The following is a 17,659-nucleotide window of genomic DNA, read 5'->3' on the forward strand; positions in this document are numbered from 1 at the left end:
TTTTTGACTAGTTTTCATTCCTACTTGGTTGCTTGCTAAATTTGAAAAATACCTCATCACTGAATCCAATTTACATCACTTAGATTAGCCTCAATTTAGATTAGGATTGGTGAATATTTTTGTGTGTTTGTTTTTCATTTACAATCCTTTATCAAAAGTAGTAATAATCGATTTGTCATTTTCGACAAAAAAAGTGTTGTAAAGTCTTCAATTTTCATAAAAAAAGTGGAGTGTCGCAAATCCTCCTTCATAGCTTATCGATTAAACTATTTTGGTGCACTTGATTTGATTTGATATCATTCAAAGTGTCAAAAAGATATCTCTTCAAATTTGAAAGTGTAGTTTTGAGTCTTCCTTTCTCTCTTTGAAGAAAAACTATCAGAATTTGTCATTTTGTGTCAAACATTTTGAGTCATTGCTACATTTAGTTTTCCTTCTTGAATCATTCACATAAAAGAGAGCTGAAAACAAATACATGCATTTGCATTTTAGAATTTTTGGTTTGTGTGCAAAAAAAGATGATTTAGGGAAATTGCATTAGTGTGTGCTCTTTGATGTTTGCTTAAAAGTGCTTCTATGCTCTATCCCTTGTAGTTAATATTTTCATTTTTCAAATAAACGAAAAGATTGCTTATCATTGTAGATTGCATCTTTAGGAATTTCAGATCACATTTCACGGTGAACCATCAAAGAAATTTTTTTAAGAAATATTAACTTTAAAATGAACATCAATGAACTTAAAAACACTTTGGAATCTAACGCAACACATTTAGAGGTCTAGGTTAGAGACATGTTCTGGCATCGTTAAACCTAGTGGCTATCATTTTCATTGAAGGTTGGGTGATTCCTCCTCTTTGATACGACAAGTGCTAGCATGTTCTTGTGCTCCCCATACCGTTGCGTATATATTGCGATACTACAATAGGCTTAAATCCTTTATCCATAGGAAACTGAGTCTACTGCCCTATCGATGGCAATGCATTGAACACAACATTCGGGAAGATTGACTGTTGTACATAAGTCCTTGGTAATTTCTCTTTAATTTATCACCAAGGTGTATATTGCAGTTTTGAGATTGATTTGGTAAAACTTTTTGTCTAGATTCTCTAGAGTAGTCTCTTTCGTTCCTTTTCGACTCTCTAAAAGAAAAGGTCCATCTGAGCACTTGTCCTTTTAGGCTCATTAAAAATCGAAGGCGACTATATTCATCTTTAGATTTTTCTCGATTCTTTAAAAATAAAAAAGCAAAGTTGTGTCCAAGTTTCGTTAAAATAAATTGACCACGAAATAACATCACTTTCCCTTAGTTGATTTTTAAGTTGATCTAGTAATCTGCAATCGTGAAGAAAGTAAACCAAAACCCCGTCATTCGTGGAGATTAGCGAGTCAACCATCTTTTCCTCTAGAAGCAAAACCAATTTGGACAAAGCAGTCTCGTTTATCTGATTCTAGTTCATCTGGGTTATTTGGAACATTCGTTTCAGCATCTTCAAAGACTCCAATTACTCCAATTATTTCTAGTACATCCACCTTTAAAGAGGAAGTTTTTCAGTTACCAGAGGACATTAGAACTGATCCTAGTGTAACAGTAAATACTTCTGAACCTGAAAAAACTCCATCTAGAGTTGGTCTGGAACCCATTCCAGTTCAAACCGAGGTTACATCTAAACCAGGAGTTGTTCAAGAACCTCCCTTTGACACAATAGTTCATTTACCTGAACATCTAGACTTTGAATTTCAGTATCCAGAATTTGTCACCCCTCCAGGATCTGTCACTGCAGAAACTACACCTTCTACAGCTCCATAAATCTCATACGGACCTAACGGTCAACCTCTTCCACCTGGTTTGATTGCTATAGAGGAGATAGTAGAAGATCCCCCATCTGACACCCCATTTCATTTTGGAACTGGGATTAACTTGTATCCTGCTACTCCTGAGTTTGCTTTCTTTAATCTTGCTTCATCGTGAGTTCCCGTCGAATCGTTAGGAGAGATTTTGGACAAGTTAACCATGTCTGAACAACCATCAACATCTAGTAATGTATCATTTGATGTAGCTACAGCAGAATCTTCTACTGCTACTCCTTCAATGTTTTCTGGTACACCTAAGTCACATTTATATGGTGCATCATCTGTTCCAGTTGGTTACCAATCACTAGCTGGAACCCACTTAGGGGTTGCTTCGGCACCATGGTCAACTCCCATTTACTCGTTCGGAATCCCATTTGGTTTTTCTCACATGGAAACTCAACAATTTGATCCTGCATATTAGTATCAATTTGGGAAAACCAGTTATCAAAGACCAATATATCCGTTAAACACTGGACTACCACCATATGGAGAGCAGTATGCTTACTCACCGTTTCCTCCTTTTTTCGGGGGACAACCATGTGAGAGTTTCCCACAGTATTCAGGTCAAAAAGGAATAGAGCTAGTGGTTGGCTAGCAGTACCACCCGATCAACCAAGGGTTGTATATCCAGCACAACCAATCCAACCTGTGTCCAATATTCCCACTACACCTGCTGTTACAACTGTGCCGCAGTCACGAGCACAACCTGTTGTATCTCAACTAGTAAAACTTGTTCCTTCTTCCTCGCAACCTCAGGTTTCAAGGCAAAAGGCTCAATTTTCCTAAGTTTTTATACAACATCCGCTTGTTTTTGGGGCTCAACAGCAATGTCAGGTTAGTGTTCCTTTATCCAGAACAACTCAGACACACACAAGTCTAGTTAATCTGCAACTTGGTCAATCTTTCGGTACTGGACAGCAATAGTCATCCCAACAGCCATGGCTGTCACAATATCAACAACCTTAATTCCAGCAATCCCAACTCCAGTTCAGACTTGGTTCATAAGCTCAAACTAGTTTTGGTCAATATCAAGCTTACCCAGGATCTGGGCAACAAGTCTTTACAGGTTATGGACAACCACGTTTCCAAACTGGTTATCAACAACCACCCTATACAGGTTATGTCCAACAACCTTATCAGGGTTACCGGCAAAAATGCCTATGCTGGTATGCAAAGACCTATTGCTCAGGCAATTCCATCTTATCCTGGGTATGCTCCACCCAACCTGAATCAACAGTTGCCATTTGTAGCAACTCTAGAACTACCAGATTTGAACTGGCTCACTAACGATCCAATTTCATACACCCCTTGGTGGCGAATGGTTCCACATAAATTACCATCTGACATTCCAAAGCTCAATGGAAATCTAGGAGAAGACCCATCGAATCATGTAATGACTTTTCACTTATGGTGTTCATCCAACACCCTGAATGATGATTTGATTAGACTTCGTCTTTTCCAGAGAACTCTTACTGGTCCGGCTGTAAAATGGTATATTGAATTACCTAGAGCTTCTTTTGATAACTTCACCATTCTTGCCACTACCTTTCTAACCCACTTTCAGTTACCTATCAGGTACAAAACTGGAACAAAATTTCTTACCAACTTTAAACAGACTACCTCACTCACATATCCGATCATATTCATGAGTGGCAGCATCGTCGTCGAATGGTAAAGACATATGTTCATGATCAGCTTTTAGCTGAGTGGTTTATAAAGTCCTTATTGCCATTTATCACTGAGGATGTGGCGAAAGGAGGAGTTGTCACAGAAGAGCAAGTCATTGCTCGTGCCCAATATTTGGATCTAATTTATACACAATCAGGCACGCTCTATGACAAAACTCTTGATGCACCTAGGCCAACTTTTACCATTCCACCACCTCCAAAATCAAGTAGGGACTCTCATGTCGGTGACGGCGTGATCAGTTCCTCAAGCACACAAACGGCGAGAGGACCATCTGGTCAAGCTCTTGCTATTTCCAGTGAAAATGAAAATTCATCTGACAACACTCTTGCCTCTGAGATTAATGTCGTGTCATCTGACAAAGGCAAAAATCCAAAGCAACCAAGAGGCAAGAAGAAGGGGATGAATAATAAGAAGAAACATGAAAATTCCACTCCTAAAAAATCATCTGAAACCCCTACTGTAGCTAGGAAACCTAGTTATCCATGTTTGATATGCAATGATGAGCATCTCACAAGAGATTGTCCACATCGATCTGAGGTCTCTAAACTTTTAAAGACTTCAAATACCTCAGCGGTGCTGACAGATCCGTTTCTGAACCCAGAAACACACATGGTTGCCACTAATAATGCTTCCACATCCCAAGTGCTTATGCTATCTATCGCAAATAAGAAAAATGATGTTTTGGCATCGACAAGGAATAAAGATTACGGGAATCCATCGTCGTCAAAAAACCAAGCTACTGATCAACCTAGCACTTCGACCATGACTTCACCAGAAGTTGTTCCACCAATTATTCCTGAATTAAAAATTAAGCCACTGAAGGGAGTTGTACATAAATTGACATTTAATCCTCGTGCTCAAGTAGCCCAAAATTATAATATAGTGGAGGATCTGGCTCAATCACCTTCTGCTATGTCGACACTCGAGGTATCACAAAATTGTCCCTCCCAAAAGCAGGCTTTGTTATCAGCAATAGGTGGGATCGATCCTACAAATTCCAATCTTGTGGTCTTTAATCATATAGGATATACACCACAGTTACCGGCACAACTAGCTTTCCTTATACAGGTAAAAGCCCTCAACAAAAATGTTCATCGAACCATTATTGATGAGGGGGCATCTACCTGTATCATGTTAATGAGTTGCTGGAAAACTCTTGGTTCACCGCCCTTGTCACGATCACCAATGACACTAAAAGCTTTCGATGGAAGAACGTACACTCCATATGGGATTTTAAGTAGCTTGCAAGTTGAACTAGGGGGAAAAATAGTAGATATTGAAGTCAAGGTCATTTATGGACTCCTTGATTACAATATTTTACTAGGAAGGCCCTAGGTATATGCTATGGCTGCAGTGGTGTCCACATAATTTCGAACGATTGCATTTCCCTTCAAAGGAGGAATCACGGTCATCGACCAACTAGCCTTTTTTTCTAATAGTTCACAAACTATTGGAATCGTTCCATTGATACATGGAAATTCACAATCACTTCAAACTGTTGGAGTAGGTCTCCTAAAAGATCCTTCCTTGATGGGTACTTTTACCCTATCGTCACCATATGGTCTCGTAAAAGTGGCAACAGTGGAAACCTGCAACATGATCTCTTCTACATCATCTGAGATTAAGAAGAGTTCCAACTTTTTTGACAGTGATGATCATCGTGAGGCGATGCCACCAAGCCCCATTGAATCGTTATAGTAATCAATATATTGGGCTTGTGCGGTGAACCCAAATCTGCACTCAATGATTTTTTCGATAGATAGGTCTTTAGAATATGGCACCTCTTCTGATCCTTGGTCTCGTATACATTCTACAGACAAAGGAATCATCCAATCAATGATGATGGGGGAGATGCCGTGGGAGGATTATCATCATCGTTCCCACCTTTGAGATGACAATGAAGATTATTCAAAAGAACTCAATCACCCTTCAATCATTGATTTTTTGTAAATACAGTCAATTCTAAGCGAAATCTATCTAACATTGAAGAAACTATCTCCATAAATATTTCAACCAAACCCAATGCTATAGAAAATACTCATGTCGGCAAATCTTGTTCTCCATCAGAACTAGAAAATTACTGTGCTCTTTTTCAAAAATTCAGAGATGTCTTTGCATGGTCTTATGAAGAAATGCCAAGCATTGACTCAAGCATCATTGAACATGAGATCAAGATGTATCCTGATGTCAAACCAGTATGATAGTGGCTTTGACCTGTTCATCCAAAGAAAGGCGCTGCCATTAAAGCAGAGGTTGAAAAACTTTTGCGTTCTGGCTTCATTTACCTTGTACCTCTCACTGATTGGGTATCAAATATTGTTCCAATGATGAAAAAACAAGGAACGATAAGAGTGTGCATCGATTATAGGGATGTAAATCAAGCATGTCCGAAGGACAACTATCCTACACCCTTTATTGACCAGATCATTGATGAATGCGCCGACTGTGAAATCTTTTCATTCATGGATGGATTTTTGAGCTACAATTAAATCAATATCCGCCCACACGACCAATCAAAAACTGCATTCATATGTCTGTGGGGCACATTCACATATCGTAAATTACCTTTCGGTTTGAAGAACGCAGGGGCGAAATTTCAGAGGGAAATGAATTATGCATTCCATGACATCAAACACATAGTTCAACCATATCTTGATGATATGCCTGCTCATTCGCGAAAACAGACTGACCACCCACAACATTTGAGAGCCATATTTTTACGTTGCCGAAACTACAAAGTAAGACTCAATCCACACAAATGTGTGTTTTTTGTTGGCTCTGGTCAATTGCTTGGCTTTGTAGTTTCTAAGGACGAAATTCAACTCGATCCAATAAAGGTTCAGGAAATTCTTGACATGCCTCCACCGTAAAATTTGTTACAGATCTAGAGACTTCAAGCGAAGGCAAACTTTCTGAGAAGGTTCATTCCAAATTATGCTGAGCTAGCTAAAGGTTATACACATCTATTGAAGAAAGGGGTACCCTTCCATTGGGATCAGGTTGCACAAGCTTCCTTTGATGTTCTCAAAGATTCCCTGATAAAAGCATCAGTAATGTATGCCCCCAACTATCAAAAAGACTTTTACCTGTATTTCACCACTGCAGATACAACCATTGGTATGGTTTTAGTGCAAGAACATAATGGAATTGAACATCCTATATATTATTTAAGTCACAATCATAATGATACAGAAAGTAAATATTCATATGTTGAAAATTTAGCTTTAGCAGTTGTTCAAGCTGTGCAGATATTTCGACATTATATTTTCCTTCGCAAAACTACCATTGTATCAGATTGCAACCCTATGACATACATATTGTCACATTAATTGGTAGGGGGAAAATATTCTAAATGGATAGTCATTTTGTAGGAGTTTGATTTGGAATTCATCAAATCCAAGTCAAAGAAATCTCTCGTCTTTGCAGAGCTACTTTGCGACCTTCCCTCGTCCTCCAACGATTTAACATCAGAAGCATCAATCTTGGATGAGTCTCTGTTTTTGATATCATGAAGTGATCCATGGTATGGGGATATACTGATCTATCTCCAGACCCAAGCTTTTAGGCCTAACACCTCTCGCTCTGAACAACGACGTACTCGATACCAAGCCAAAGATTATCTGATCGTTGGTGATACACTTTATCGTCGTGGTGTCGACATGATTTTAAGAAGGTGCCTCACGCATGAGGAGGCCGAAAAAGCTTTGAATGAATGCCATTGAGGTGCTTGTGGGGGGCATTTATCTGGTTACGCAACCGCACAAAAAATCTTACAAATTGGTTACTTTTGGCCAACTATATTCAAAGATTGCATACTTGCTGTCAGGAAGCATCATGCTTGTCAGAGTTTTGATCGTAAAACTAGATTACCACCTGCACCACTATATCCAATCATTGCTGTTGGCCCATTTGCAAAATGGGGCATTGATTTCATGACATGTAACCCCACCTCGACCAGGGGGCATGGGTATATTATAGTTGTTGTCGACTACTTTACCAAATGGGCCAAGGTGATGCCTACATTGAACAACAGTGGCGAAACTATTGGCATTATGGCACAGGTTTGGCACTATGGCAAAAGTGTTGTCCTTGATGGCAACTCACTCAAAGGGAAAATTATAGTTCAAGCTCTCAAAATGAAAGAAAATGAGGTATATGCAGGTTCATCTTAACAAAATCGTGTATACACGCGGTTATACCAATCAAAAGGCACGTATATGTATGCATGCACTTTCATGCAAAGAAAAGCGCGTACAAGTTGGAAAACATATGGGTGGTCCATGGTATTTAGTCTGACATATTTGAACCTATGGTTTTGGTCCTTGTTATTGCATTTAAAGTGTTGAACCCAAGTTTTGAACCCAAGTATTGGGTCCCTAGTATTAGTTCTCAATGGTTTTGGACCATGGTTTGAGTAAGGCCTAAGACTATAAAAAGGGAAGGAGATCATTTGGCAAGGGAATCGATATATATATATATATATATATATATATATATATATATATATATATATATATATATATATATATATATATATATATATATATATATATATATATATATATATATATATATATATATATATATATATATATACATTGAATATCTTGAGAGAAGCAAGATCTGGAATACTAGTGATTGGTTGGTGAGTTACAGCTGGATCTGAATCAAGGAGGAACCTGAGCATTACACGATGGTTAAGATCTATTGATGGGTCAAGATCTCAAGGCTTGAATAGTAGTATCATTGTGTGATTTAGATCTATTATATTTGGTGCATGATTAGATCTATAAATCTGATAATCTGGGTATAACTGACGTCTGATTAAGTAAAAGGATAAATTATCTTTTATAGATCTGTATGCAGGTTCGACACAGCAGAGGCACATATACACACAGGTTAAGCAAGTGAAGACTGCGTATACGCTGGTTGGTTTTGGAATAGCTGCATATGTACATAGGTTTAGATGGGTGAAGTAGCATGCGTCTCGTGAAATATGTTTTAGCTACCTCTGTTTATTACTGCAGTGTTCTGGGTTCAGAATTGGTGTCTGGTTACTGGTACTGTTTTCTGGTTACAACATTCTAAGAATTTATTGGTTGATTCAGTATTTGTTTGCACAAAGGAGTTTGGTTAATGCAGATATACTTGATGTTTGATTGATATACATGGATCCAGTCTAAAAATTTATGAAACATGGTCCCTAGAAGAAAAGAGAAGGTTGAAGCCTTCTATAGGTCATCACCTACGTACTAGTACCTCAACTAGTACAAGAGCTAAGGGGGTTGTAGCTCCCTTCCAGGAGAATCTGGAGAACGAGAGAAGGTTTTAGCCTTCTACAGGTTGAAGCCTACGTGCTGGTATAAGACCAGGGAAAATTTTAAGAACCCCCCTAAATTTATAAATATAATAAATGGGCGAATCTCCATGGTATATAGGAAAAATGGAAGGCAATTTTATCAATAATATAATATGTATATATAATTTTTTGGCGAATCTCTCACCAGGCATGGCGAATATTTTACTCAATTATGAAATCTTGTAAGATCTTGGCGAGTCTTTCACTAAATAATAAAACTTTGTAAAGTCCTAGTGAATCTTAGCATAGGCTACATGTTGGTTTAATTCCCCCATTTAAATAGGCTACATTCCAGGTGAATACCATGGGTCAATACCATGTGCCATTTTTATTTTTATTAATTCTAATATTAGGGTTAATAATGGTTTTTTGCATGGTATTAATAACAATCTAGTCCATGGTATTTGTCCCATAGTATTTTGGCCATAGGTTTCACTTAAATATAACCTATTTTTTGAGTGTTCGTAAATATAAGGTGACTTATGGAGTAAATATAAAAAAATATTTTATTTGTTTACCATACCTCTGTTTATTTATATTTTTATTAATTTACCATACCTCTTTTACAAATATGGTATTTGGCCCATATGATTCACTTAAATAAAACCTCTTTCTTGAGCCTTCATAAATATAACGAGAGTTATGGACTAAATATAAAAAGAGGTTTTATTTATTTATGATCCGTCTAGTTTATTTATATTTTTATTTATTTACCATACCTTTTGAGTAAGTATAAAAAGACGTTTTATTTATTTACCATACCTCCACTTTACTTATATTTTTATTTGTTTACACCCTTACATGTATATAAGGTGACTTATGGAGTAAATATAATAAATGTTTTATTTATTTACCATACCTCTCATTTATTTATATTTTTATTAATTTACCATACCTCCTTTATAAATATGGTATTTGGCCCATAGGATTCACTTAAATAAAACCTATTCTTGAAAATGGGTGAATGGATTCACTTAAATAAAACCTATTCTTGAAAATGGGCGAATGGAAGGTTGTAAGTCCTAATTTCAAGGGCTAAATTTACCTTTTTTACCCTCTCCCTTAAAATAAGGTGGGCTATTTGAGGTGATTTGTAAAAATGTACTATGATACAAAATATTCGCCCACTAAAAATTTAAAACCCCTTAATTTCGCCAAAGGGCGAACATTCGCCCCTAAAATTATCCTTGTATAAGACTGCACCAGTACAGAATCATTGTAAAAAGAAGTTTCTAATTGAAAGAAGATAGAGACGTATTGCAGCAGGTGGTTTTCACCCACATTGGGTTTCCACCTTATATCTTGTGTTCTTTTGTGTGACTGTTTGCTCTAATTTTCTGTTCCTGCTTACTGTTATATGGTTCTGACACACAGATTAATGATCAACATCTGAAGAATAAATTAAATTATAAGTCTAGAAGTTATACGCGAGTTTCATTAGTCAGAGTTGTGTATACACGCTGTTTTCATTCACTGAAGTAGCGTATACAAATCTTTGTATAAATTGAAAAAGAATTTGACTTAATAATACTGATTCACCCCCACCCCTCTCAGTATTATTTCCAACAATTGGTTTCAGAGCGGGTCCTTCTGAAGAAGCTTGATCGCTTGAAGGAAGATCTATCATCATGAGCAACTACGAAAAAGAAGCATCAATCAGGCCACCAATTTTCGATGGAAGCAACTTTGTCTATTGGAAGGTAAGAATCACTGCCTATCTTCAATCTCTTGGTACAGAAGTTTGGGATATTTTGGAAACAGGATACACTTTTCCATCAGCAACTCCTATAGATACGGCTGGTAAGAAGCGGTATGAAACAAATGCAAAGGCAGTCAATACTCTATTAGGGAGCCTATCTCAATCAAAATTCGTTAATGTTATGCAGCTCGAAACCACAAAAGAAATATGGGATAAGATCGTTCTGAGCTATGAAGGAGATGAATAGGTAAAACGAACAAAACTACAAACTCTCATAATTCAATATGAAAATCTCAGAATGTACAATGATGAAAGTGTGGCTAACTATTTCCTACGTATAGATGAGATTGTTAATTGTATGAAAAATTTGGGTGAAGAAATAAAAGAAGTTGTTTTGGTTGAAAAGGTTCTAAGATCTCTGTTTTCTAAGTTTGAATCAAAAGTTTCCACCATAGAAGAAAAACAGAATCTACAGAGCCTTACCATGTCACAGCTACACGGAATCCTAACCGCTTACGAAATGAGAAAAGGGGGGCCATGAAACAAGAGAGAAGATGAATTCAAAGCCTCAGGAAAAGGAGATTACAATGACTCAAGACATATGTCGAAAGAAGAGGAAGAGTCAAATTTTGTCAAAAACCTTCAACGGGGTTCTGGAAGATTCAGAGGTAAGCTCCCTTTCAAATGTTTTGCTTGTTGAAGAGTCGGTCACTATGCTGCCAAGTGTCCTCATAAAGATAAGCTTGACAAAGTTAAGGAACCAGTTAGATGGAACAGAAAACAGAATGTAAGTAAGAGGAGCTATTACACACATGAAGACAGTGATGGACTTTCAAATAGTGATGAAGATGAACAAGGTAATGATTATAGACTTTTGATGGCTTTTGAAGATGATGATTTCTTGGGTGCTATAGATGAAGAAAGTCTTTATGAAGAAATTTCTAAACTCAAAATTTGCTTAGAGGAGAAAAACATGATTATAGATACTCTGACATCCCAACTTGTTGAAATGGAGAAACACAATGAAAAGTTGGAATGTGAAATTGTGGGACTTAGAAAGGACATTGAGAAAATGAAAGCTCTTAATCTTAGATTTTCTAAAGGATCTGAAACTTTAGATGAAATTATCAAAGTACAACATTCTCCTCTAATCAAGACAGGTCTTGGGTATACCAAAGAAACATCTCAAGCACAGAAGCCATCTACCTCCAAAAGTTATCTTGAAGCTGCAAGGAGAAGTGAGCAGGTTGATAATCAATAGAAAAGGCCCAATGGAGATCACCAGGTAAATCAGGGACAGTTTACCTCAAGAATGAAGAAATACTACCAGGTAAATCTGGGGCAATCTGCTTCAAGGATGAACAGAAGATACAACCAACCACAGATAAATCATTCTCAATTTACCTCAAGAATGGACGTCAATAGAAACTACAATCATTTGGTTGGTAGATTTGAATCAATGGCCAATGTTTCTCTTGTCATAACTTTGGTCACAAAGCAGCTCAATGTGTTGCCTACAAGACAATCATGACTAGAGAAGCTCAAAAACAAAGGAGTATGACTAGGATCATGAAAAGGACTCACAATAACTTTTCTGCTCTTGAAAATGAAATAGAATGTTCTATTTGTAACAACTTCGGTCATGAAGATTCTGAATGTAGGAGTAGGTTTTGACAAATAACTCAAAAGGAGAAAGCTTCATTAAGTCCCAAAACATGGAAAAAGAAAGAACTACTGCCAGAAAGATGTGGGATAGCCTTATATGCGGAAGGACAGGAAAATCAATGGTACATCGACAGTGGATGCTCAAAACATATGACGGGTGATAAAGATAAACTTCAGCCATATAGTGCCTTAGAAAAGGAAAAGAAGGTCTCATTTGGAAATGACATCCCTGCACTCATAAAAGGTAAAGGTTTTTTTCTTTTGAAAGAAAAGGTCAAGGCTGGAAATGTTATGTATGTTGATGGCTTAAAGCATAATTTATTAAGTGTCAGTCAAATGTGTGATCAAGGAAATGAAGTAATATTTCGATCAAATGGATGCATTGTTCGTGAGCTTGATACAGGAGAAACAGTGATCAAAGGCATAATAACTCCAAATAATTTATATATACTCAAGGGAGGACAACAACAATGCTGTCTAAGCAAGAATGATGAACACTGGCTATGGCACAGAAGATTGGGGCATCTAAGCTTCTCACAGATAAGGAAAGCATGCAAATATCAGGCTGTTCGTGATCTACTTGACATCAGAATTCCAAACAATACAATATGCAAATCATGTCAATTTGGTAAGCAAACTAGAACTAATTTCCTTGAGAAGGAAGGATTAGTTAGCAGGCCACTTGAACTTGTCCATACGGATGTATGTGGTCCATCTAGGAAAAGGTCACCTCGAGGAGAAGAATAATTTATATTGTTCATTGACTACTTTTCCAGGATGTGTTGGATAGGACTTATGAAGCATAAATATGAAGCTTTAGAAAAGTTCAAATCATTCAAAGCCTTGGTCGAAAACGAATCAGATTGCAGAATCAAATGCCTCAGGTCTGATCGTGGAGGGGAATTTACCTCGAATGAGTTTTTTGATTTTTGTGAAGAACATGGAATAAGAAGGGAATTCTCTACTGCAAGGACTCCTCAGCAAAATGGAGTAGTGGAAAGGATGAATAGAACGGTTCAACAAATGGTTCATGCTATGCTTGATGAGTCTAGAACTCCCGCAACCTTCTGGGGTGAAGCCGCATTTGCTACAGTTACTGTTCTCAACAAGATAAACGTCTGGGTAAACAACACTTAGACTCCTCATGAACTATGGTATGGTAAGACTCCCATGGTAAAATACTTCAAAATTTTTGGGAGCAAATGCTACACCAAAAAGACTAATGAAAACCTTGGCAAGTTTGAACCTAGAGCAGATGAAGGCATTCTCCTTGGTTACTCTCCCCACAGTAAAGCATATAAGTGTTACAATAAAAGACTTGGAAAAATTGTTGAAAGTATTGATGTACTGGTTGATGAAGAAGGAAACATTTCAAGGCAAGTAAAATCTGAAGAGTTCGAAGATGATGAGGACTATCCTTCTACAGCAAACCAGACTCATGATGAAGAAGAAACCCATGAGGCACCAGAAGAACAGATAAGGATAGAAGAAAAGACTCCATCTAGGTATGTTCAGAAGAATCATCTAGAAACTCAAATTTTGGGGCAAAAGGAGTCAGGTGTACAAACAAGAAGAACCATTTCAGAAGCTTCAAGTTATCTAGCATTACTCTCCTCCACTGAACCACAAAATGTAAGAGAGGCAAGCAAAGAAGAATGCTGGGTAAAGGCCATGGAGGAAGAACTTGAGCAGATTGAAAAGAATAACACTTGGGAGTTGGTTCTTAGACCAAAAGATAAGAATGTCATAGGAACAAAATGGATTTTCAAAAATAAGCTAAATGAAAATAGAGATGTGATTAGGAACAAGGCCAGACTTGTTTGTAAAGGGTATGCTCAATAGGAAGGCATAGACTTTGAAGAAACTTTTGCACCAGTTTCCAGACTTGAGGCCATAAGGATGTTCCTTGCCCTTTCTAGCTTTCAAAAGTTCAAATTATTTCAAATGGATGTGAAGTTTTCTTTTCTAAATGGAGACTTGGATGAAGAAGTGTATATTGAGAAACCAGATGGGTTTATCCTTGGAAATGATCTAAAGCTTGTATGCAGACTCAAAAAGGCTCTCTATGGCCTTAAACAGGCTCCCAGGGCTTGGTATTATCGCTTGGATAAGTACCTCCATCAACAGGGTTTCACAAAAGATTACATAGATAGCAATCTGTATATAAAAGTTGACAATGATAAGATGCTAATACTTGTTGTGTATGTTTATGATATCATCTTTGGTAGCAATGAAGAAGACATGAGTCGAAATTTTTCTTTGGTGATGCAAAAAGAGTTTGAAATGTCTATGCTTGGTGAGCTCACATATTTTCTTGGTTTACAAGTCCAACAAAACAAAGATGACATTTTTCTATCACAAACCAAGTATCTCAAGCAGATCTTGAAGAAATATGGGATGGAGAATTCGAAACCAATATGTACCCCCATGGTAACAGGATGTAGCCTCAGTGAAAATGATGAATCAGTAGCAGTGCATCAACCAACCTATAGATCCATGATTGGTAGTCTGCTCTATCTAACAGGTACCCGACCAGATATTATGCATGCAGTGGGAATAGTTGGAAGGTTTCAGGAAAATCCAAAGGAAACTCATCTTTAGGCAATTAAGAGAATTTTTAAGTATCTTCAAGGAACTCAAAACTATGGATTATGGTATCCTAGAAGTACACATCTCACACTTCATGCATATAAATATGCAGATTGGGCAGGAAGTGTGGATGACAGAAAAAGCACTAGTGGTGGTGCATTCTTTATGGGTCCTAGGTTGGTATCTTGGTTCAACAAGAAACACAGTTCAATTGCATTATCTACAGCTGAAGCAAAATATGTAGCTGTTGCATCTTGCTGCACACAACTCCTCTGGATGATGCAAATATTACAAGACATGCAAATCACTTGTAGTCCACCTATCCCCATTCTATGTGATAATACAAGTGCAATCAACATTTCGAAAAATCCATTCATGCATTCAAAGACCAAACGCATACCTATCAAATATCATTTTCTCCGAGAACAAGTGCTTGAACAAAAGGTTAAGTTGGAGTATGTTCCCTCTAAGGAACAAGTTGCTGATATCCTCACCAAACCACTGCCCAGGGAGACATTTGAATACCTCAGACAGAAGATGGGAGTAGTTGATGCATCATCTTGCTGTTGAATCTTGTCTATTTCAGAGAAAAGTGGTTGTACGCGAGTTGAATGAGGAGGATCCGGGTACATATGCCGATTTATGAAGGTACAGTCGTGTCTATGTTGGTTTGAAGAAAATAAGTGGGGCTAGGCTCAGGATGAAAAGAGTTTGATATGGGTCTGACAGAGACCATCTAGCATAGGTTCAGGGGGAGCATATATTCTTCTAATAATGCATTGTTGGCATTATCTTAGAAGATCTTGGTTCAAATTCACAGTTGGTTTGATTTCAGGTGGAACAAGTGCAGAAGGAGAACATGGGTGCTGGTCTAAATAATGATTGACAAATGTTGCTGATGTTAGTTGTTGATAACTGTCAGAGTCTTGCTGTAGATATTTTGTCTCTATGTCTTATATTTCTTTTATCAAGGTCATGTAATGGCCTATTTTGGTTTCCCCACTATGCCTAGGATGAATGATGTAATGTACCTATTTGTCATGTGTAAACTTCTGGTGTATCCCCACTTGGTTGGGTGGATGAGTCAACCCCACTTGGTTGGGAGATGGATGTATGTATGAGTCTTTTGTGATAGGAAGGTCTTTTAAAGTCATGTTTCCTGTATAGATCATCTTTTTGCAGACCTTGCCTACAGTCAGGGGGAGCTTGGACAGCACAACAGAGCAGAGGATTTAGCATGTATTCAGGGGGAGCATAACCCTTTGCCCTTGATGTCAAAGGGGGAGAATGTTTTTGAGTGACTTGGGGTTGCCATCAAGTCCAAAGGGGGAGATTGTTGGCATTATGGCACAGGTGTTGTCCTTGATGGCAACTCACTCAAAGGGAAAATAATAATTTAGGCTCTTAGAATGAAAGAAAATGAGGTATACGTAGGTTCATCTTAACAAAATCGTGTATACACGCGGTTGTACTGATCAAAAGGCGCGTATACATATGCATGCACTTTCATGCAAAGAAAAGCGTGTACATGTGGACAAACTTATGGTTGGTCCATGGTATTTAGTCCGACATATTTGAACCTATGGTTTTGGTCCTTGGTATTGCATTTAAAGTGTTGAACCCAAGTATTGGGTCCCTAGTATTAGTTCTCAATGGTTTTGGACCATGGTTTGAGTAAGGCCTAAGACTATAAAAAGGGAAGGAGATCATTTGGCAAGGGAATCATATATATATATGTTGAATATCTTGAGAGAAGCAAGATCTAGAATACTGGTGATTGGTTGGTGAGTTACAGCTGGATCTGAATTAAGGAGGAACCTGAGCATTACACGATGGTTAAGATCTATTAATGGGTCAAGATCTCAAGGCTTGAATAGTAGTATCATTGTGTGATTTTGATCTATTATATTTGGCGCATGATTAGATCTATAAATCTGATAATCTGGGTATAACTGACGTCTGATTAAGTAAAAGGATAAATTATCTTTTATAGATCTGTACGCAGGTTCTACACAGCAGAGGCATGTATACACGTAGGTTAAGTAAGTGAAGACTGCGTATACGCTGGTTGGTTTTGGAATAGTTGCGTATGTACATAGGTTTATATTGGTGAAGTAGCATGCGTCTCTTGAAATATGTTTTAGCTTCTTCTATTTATTGCTGCAGCGTTCTAGGTTTAGAATTGGTGTTTGGTTACTGGTACTATTTTCTGGTTACAACATTCTAAGAATTTATTGGTTGATTCAGTATTTGTTTGCACAAAGGAGTTTGGTTAATGCAGATATAATTGATGTTTGATTGATATACATGGATCCAGTCTGAAAATTTATGAAACGTGGTCCCTCGAAGAAAAGAGAAGGTTGAAGCCTTCTGTAGGTCAGCACCTATGTACTAGTACCTCAGCTAGTACAACAGCTAAGGGGATTGTAGCTCCCTTCTAGGAGAAGCTAGAGAACGAGAGAAGGTTGTAGCCTTCTGCAGGTTGAAGCTTGTGTGCTGGTATAAGACTGCACCAGTACAGAATCGTTGTAAAAAGAAGTTTCTAATTGAAAGAAGATAGAGACATATTGTAGCAAGTAGTTTTCACCCACATTGGGTTTCCACCTTATATATTGTGTTCTTTTGTGTGACTGTCTGCTCTACTTTTCTGTTCTTGCTTACTATTATATGGTTATGACACAGATTAATGATCAACATCTGAAGAATAAATTAAATTATAAGTCTAGAAGTTATACACAAGTTTCATTAGTCAGAGTTGCGTATACACGTTGTTTTCATTCACTGAAGTAGCATATACAAATCTTTGT

At 37.5% G+C, this 17,659-nt stretch overlaps 1 pseudogene; it reads right to left on the minus strand.

Annotated features, from left to right (window-relative positions):
- Positions 1–2,731: 2,731 nt before the first annotated feature.
- Positions 2,732–17,659, minus strand: part of LOC149179582 (succinate-semialdehyde dehydrogenase, mitochondrial-like) — a 131,361-nt pseudogene continuing 116,433 nt past the window's right edge.

This window comes from Pinus tabuliformis, chromosome 3_2 (genome assembly GCF_031772625.1).
Source record: "Pinus tabuliformis cultivar Carrire ecotype Pingquan chromosome 3_2, CPIR1, whole genome shotgun sequence".
Classification (NCBI taxonomy): Eukaryota; Viridiplantae; Streptophyta; class Pinopsida; order Pinales; family Pinaceae; genus Pinus; species Pinus tabuliformis.